We start from the raw sequence: 6000 nt of genomic DNA, 5'->3' as shown, positions 1-6000 counted from the left end.
TATTGGAAAGTGGTGTGACCGAGGTGAGGTAGTCTGCAAAACGCCTTGTACCTCCTGGGTTGAAGATGTTGCTGATTTTGTAAAGAGGCTGGGTTACATGATTGAAGGGGCTCCTCGAGTGCTAAAATTATGGTGTTTAAGCCTGCTAGATACTGAAATGCCTGCAAGTGATGGGAGTTTGGTTGTAGGAGCTCCAAGGGAGGAAAACCGCTCCCCTCCCCCCCACAGAGCTTCATTGGGGGGTAACCCCCCAGCCTTCATTGCGGCCGATAACTTGAAATGTGGCCCCAGCACAAAAACATTTGCCCACCCCTGCTCTATGAGATCTTCTTTTTTGTCCAGGGATCAGAGTTCCATCCATCTGCTCCAACTCCAGCCCTCCCCACTCTCCCTAAAGGCTCCCATCTAGCCTCTCTAGACCCAGCAGGTCTGACAGTGATACTATCACACCATCCACAGGGCTTTGAGTCTCCATTGGCTGGTTCAAAGGCAGACAGGTTTTAAACCCTTCTCTGCAAATAAAGTAATACAATCCTTGTCCAGTTTTCACAAGTGCTCTGTTTACTGTTATCCTGATTTCATGGTTTCCTGTTTTCATAGCAGATTTTTCTGTTTGTTTGCTAATGCTGTGTTCATGATTTTATTCTGCATAAAGTTTCTTTGTTTTCTGTTATACTATCAATGGTGATCAGCCTGCACCTTCACTGCTTCTGCTGTATTAGTATAGCCGGCTCTAAAAGGTTAACCTCTGACTTGACAGCAGGGAATGCTGGGAGCTTTTCTTCACGTGTCTAGTAAGCTCTACTTGGTCTATGTATTTTAGCAGCTGACCTGCCCTAGCCCCTACAGAAGTATCCTCTTTTTACCTGCCTTTATTTCTGTGACCCAGACTGCTTTTGTTGCTCTTTTCTCCAGTTTATTCACTGTAAGACTCTGTTTAGCTGTTTCACCTTTTAATAAAGTTGAGAGTCGAAAAAGCAGCCTCCTCCATCTGTAATGTAAAGACTGAGTTAAGCTGTCTGTATAGTTGCACATGAAACATGCAGCGAGAACAGAATAATCTTCACAGGACAGTGCTAATATCTCCCTTAATCCTTTAACTTTCCCCAAATTTGCCACAATTTTAAACAATCTTGCTGGGCAATTGCCTGCTAAGGCTAATTGGCTAGCAAAATGCTTCCTGAATAGCCAACTTATACACTAGAGCTATAGCATTACATAGCTCTAAATTCAAATGAAACCCGTGCTTGGGGGTACATAAAAGGATTGAAGGGATTCCCTTATCCTTTAAGGGTCATCCGTTCCAAATGTTTTAGTGGGTTCTTAGCTTAGGGCATGCAGATGTTGCAGTGGACTTATACAAAGCCAGCTGGGGTATCAGTTAACCACTCTCTTTGTTCTGATTGGACAGATAGGATTCACTGCCCACCCCTCCATGAACTGGCCCCTGCTTCCCATTAGTGCTAGCTAAATAAAGTGTAACAGCCGCCTTGTTCCCAATTCAAGCTATTAACTTTATTTCTGGATGAACCAGCCAGCAACTAATTACACGAATGTGAAACGGAAACCCCAGAATTTATGCAGATTTCACGAAGTCTCTAATATATTTTTTGCAGCACATCACAGGGGTTCAATGTTGCAAAACTAAACCCTCCTCCCTATACACCAAAGGTTGGTTTGATACCTTGGATTTTTTTCTTTTACCTTTACCTCCAACTCCATCACGGTTAGGATGGAATGTGATGCATTTCTTCCCGATACCCATATAAAAATTCACATCCAAAAGGCACCACAATGCAATTTCCCACTCTCGTAGCCACTCACAGCGTATGGATCTCTAACCTCCCACGACAGATTCCACATCATTCTGCTTCTGTAGGTTTCTTCCCCAGCATACCCATACCATGGACTTCTTCGGACACTCTTCTGTCAAAATTATCCCACTCGTACATCTCCTTGGTCCTAATCCCCCAAGAGGAAGCAGAGCTGGTGCTCCAGCCTGGATCTGGTCAAGTCCTCAGGAGGAAGAGGAGGAAGAAACCCTCTCCACCTTCAGGCCTTGAGAGAAAGAGCTCCTGCAGGGCCCCATTCCTAACCGAGGAGGGCCCCCAGGACAGCCCCCCCCCCCCTCCAGCCTACAGGCTGACCGTTCCAGTTGACTACATCCCTGGAGGTCCACTTTCACCTCCCCACATGGGAATGGGCACGAATAGAAAAGGGCAGGAACAGAAAACCTTGCCACTTGTATAGCTCCTACTACACCTTTATCACTCAATCAGCAAAAGCCCCACACTTAAAGAGGCACATACCATATTTCCCAAAATCACCTTATCATACAGTGCTCACACCTCTAACAATGCCATCCAGTGGTCATTTATCAGTATTGCAATAGCAAATATATTACACATTTTCCCAAACATGTCAAATGTGATAATAACAAGGTTCCCCCCAACCAAACGTCTTGCACACTAAAACCCACAAAGAGGATCAAATTTTAGTGATCTCCCTATAGAAAGAAGTTGTATTCTTCCTCCATGTCCTCTCTAATGGTACACGCATATATTCAGGAAGGTGATACAGTTTATAAATTACAGGGGTAACTTTAGGGGTACCACCAGTGGTGTGCATGTGCACACTGCTGAAAATTACCCTCCCTATCAGGCTGATACAGTAAAGACCGCGGGAGAGCGGGCAAACGCCCGCTCTCCCAGCGCGCACACCGGCCACTCGCCGGTGCACGCGATTCAGTATTTAAATTAGGCCCGGTGGTAAAAACGGGCAAAAGGAGGCGCTAGGGACACTAGTGCGTCCCTAGCGCCTCCTTTTTGACAGGAGCGGCAGCTGTCAGCGGGTTTGACAGCCGATGCTCAATTTTGCCGGCGTTGGTTCTCGAGCCCGCTGACAGCCACGGGCTCAGAAACCGGACCCCGGCAAAATTGAGCGTCCGGTTTTCGGCACGACAGCCGCAGGCCAAATTCAATTTTTAAAATTTTTTTTTTTACTCTTCGGGACCTCCGACTTAATATCGCCATGATATTAAGTCAGAGGGTGCACGGAAAAGCAGTTTTTACTGCTTTTCTGTGCACTTTCCCGGTGCTGGAAGAAATTACCGCCGACCTTTGGGTCGGCACTAATTTCTGAAAGTAAAATATGCGGCTTGGCTGCACATTTTACTTTCTGTATCGCGGGGAATACCTAATAGGGCCATCAACATGCATTTGCATGTTGAGGACGCTATTAGGTGCCGCGGGTTGGACGTGCGTTTTCCCCCCCTTACGGGCGGATTTTAAAAGCCTTGCTCGTGTAAATCCAGGCGGATTTATGCGAGTAGGGCCTTGCGCGCCTATTTTCCATAGGCCGCCAGCGTGCGCAGAGCCCCGGGACGCGTGTAGGTCCCGGGTTTTTTGGAAGGGGGCGTGTCGGGGGCGGGACCCGATGACGCTGCGTTTCGGGGGCGGGGCGTGGCGTTTCGGGGGTGGGACCGGGGGTGTGGTGCCGGCCCGGGGGCGTGGTCCAGGCCTCTGGACCAGCCCCCAGGTCGGAGGACGGCGTGCCAGCAGTCCGCTGGCGCGTGTAGATTTACGTCTGCTTCTCGCAGGCGTAAATCTACGGACAAAGGTAAGGGGGGGGGTAGACAGGGCCGGGGGGGTGGGTTAGGTAGAGGAAGGGAGGGGAAGGTGAGGGGAGGGCGAAAGAGAGTTCCCTCCAAGGCCGCTCCGATTTCGGAGCGGCCTCGGAGGGAACGGAGGCAGACTGCGCGGCTCGGCGCGCACCGGCTGCCCAAAATCGGCAGCCTTGCGCACGCCGATCCAGGATTTTAGAGGATACACGTGGCTATGCGCATATCTTAGAAAATCCAGCGTACTTTTGTTTGCGCCTGTTGCGCAAACAAAAGTACGCGATCGCGCTGTTTTTAAAAATCTACCCCTTACTGAATAAGGGGTATGGGAAAATGCGCGTCCAAGAGCAGGCTAACAGTGCGCTCCGTCGGAGCGCACTGTACTGTATCGGCCTGTATGTTCTTTTCTTCACCTTTCGGGGTCATCTTCATGTGCCTACCCATTTACCCTCTTTTCAGCATATCAGACAGCCTCTGCAGGGGAAAGTGGATAGCACAGTATTTTACCATTTGTATCCAGCTGATATTTTGAATCTGCTGAGATAACTTGCCTCCTTAAAACAAAGACTGTTAATAATTATCTGCTTGCATTTACTTGTACTACCTACATAAAAGAAGGGAATTATTTTTTCTTTTAATCCTGAAATGTAATAGAAAGCAGTCCCAGGCATGCGGATCCACCTAACAACTGCATTTGATTAGTATTAATGACAAGCAGATCCCTTACTAAACGTACTGACAGCTCGTCCTCTTGCTAGGAAAGAACCAGAAGGACCTGCCTCCTCAGGTCTAGAAGTATATGGAAATGTAATGATGCTCTTTGTCGTCAGCCCTCATCCTCTGACTGGAGCGTGGCATCAAAGAAACCTCCCCACGTACTCCCAGCCTCTCAAAAAATAAATAAATAAATAAATAAACAAACCCTGGTGTGGGAGTATTTTTCATTCTTCCCAGTACAAACAGAGAGAAGAGAAGCTTCAGCTCTGGAGAGTCACGTCACAGCGCTGACACTTCCGAGCCAAAGAAAGGACAGGGCCTCAGTTCCACCAATGCATGCTGAGCAGAGCCGCAAGCCACGGAGACCAGCAAGCTCTTCCTGCTCTGGGGCTGTGCGCTCCGCCTGCAGGGGGGAGAGGCGGACACTGGGCATAGCCTGGTACATAGAAGCAGACACATAGGGAAAAGTGTGCATCACAAAACCCCCATCCCCTAGCCTGCGGCTTCAATTCTTGAGTCAATCCACTTTGTTGGGGGGGGGGATTTTTTTTCCTCCTTAAGAGCCAGGCTCATCGGTTAAAGAGGAGATGGAGGAAGAATAAAACGTCTTTGTGTTTGGAGCTAGGTAAGGCTAAAGCTGGAGTATCTGAGTCGGCTTGAAGCACTTATTATAGTAAGTGGCTTATTGTGGACAGTGGCTGTGTGATTTGTATAACTCAGAGAGAGACTTTATTTTGTTATATGTATTTTAAGCTGCTTTTAAAGATGTGCTGTTAAATGTGTAATTGGAATGTTTATGCGATTTTTATATTATCCACCATCCTAGAAAAATGTTAAATAAATAAATAAATACACACATTTTTAAATGCAGAGGTCCATATAGTTTATTCACCTGGTTTATGTGCATATATTTTACACATTAAAGGTAACATGTGCACATATTAACCCTCATTTTATGCACGGAGGCAGGTATTTTATAAAGTTGGCTGCTAGATGCGCATATCTCACTTCTGAAAATACTTACATGTGCATGTACTTCCAAGCACCAGTTCACAAGACCTCTACCAGTTCACACACATCCTCCACCACTTGTTCCAGACCCTCAAAAAAATGCAGACAAAAGAGAGGTCAGATTTCATATGGGTGACTTGATTAGAAGATGAAAAGTATATCTGCCTGGCTAATAACTTAGGGGGTCATTTTCTATCCCTATCGCACGCGAAAAGGGACTTTTCGCGTGCGATAGCTAGATAGGGGCGTTGTCGGGGCGTTGTCGGGGTGGACGCCGCGGAAACTTTGCTGGTGGTTAAATTCTAGCTGGCTAACTTATTATCTGGCTAGAATTTAGCAAGATAAGGGTCTAAATATTAATTTAGCTCCTAACTTCTGAGTTAGCCAGCTAAATGCTTTTGAATATTGACCTCACAAAGTCCTTCTGCACTTCTTCATAATCTGCTGCCATTTTAATGACTTGAAACAATTTTGTGTTATCTGTAAATTTGGTCATCTCGCTCATCATTCCTTTCCCCAGATCATTGATGAATATGCTAAATAGCACAAGTCCCAACACAGACCCCTGGGGCACTGCACTAATGACCTTTCTCCATATGGAAAACTGACCATTTAATCCTGCCCTCTATTTCCTTGGTTTGCTTGGATATGAA

At 46.9% G+C, this 6000-nt stretch overlaps 1 long non-coding RNA gene across 1 annotated transcript in view; it reads right to left on the bottom strand.

The window, feature by feature from the left end:
• Positions 1 to 865: 865 nt before the first annotated feature.
• Positions 866 to 6000, bottom strand: part of LOC115089553 — a 32504-nt gene continuing 27369 nt past the window's right edge. The window contains exons 2-3 of the long non-coding RNA XR_003856160.1: positions 5361 to 5437; positions 866 to 991 (exon numbers count right to left, since the gene is read on the bottom strand). This is a non-coding gene — a long non-coding RNA (uncharacterized LOC115089553). The remainder of the gene's footprint in view (positions 992 to 5360; positions 5438 to 6000) is intronic.

Source organism: Rhinatrema bivittatum, chromosome 4, assembly GCF_901001135.1.
Source record: "Rhinatrema bivittatum chromosome 4, aRhiBiv1.1, whole genome shotgun sequence".
NCBI classification, from domain to species: domain Eukaryota; kingdom Metazoa; phylum Chordata; class Amphibia; order Gymnophiona; family Rhinatrematidae; genus Rhinatrema; species Rhinatrema bivittatum.
Note: the sequence above shows the minus strand (reverse complement) of the source record. Positions and strands in the feature narration are given on the sequence as shown.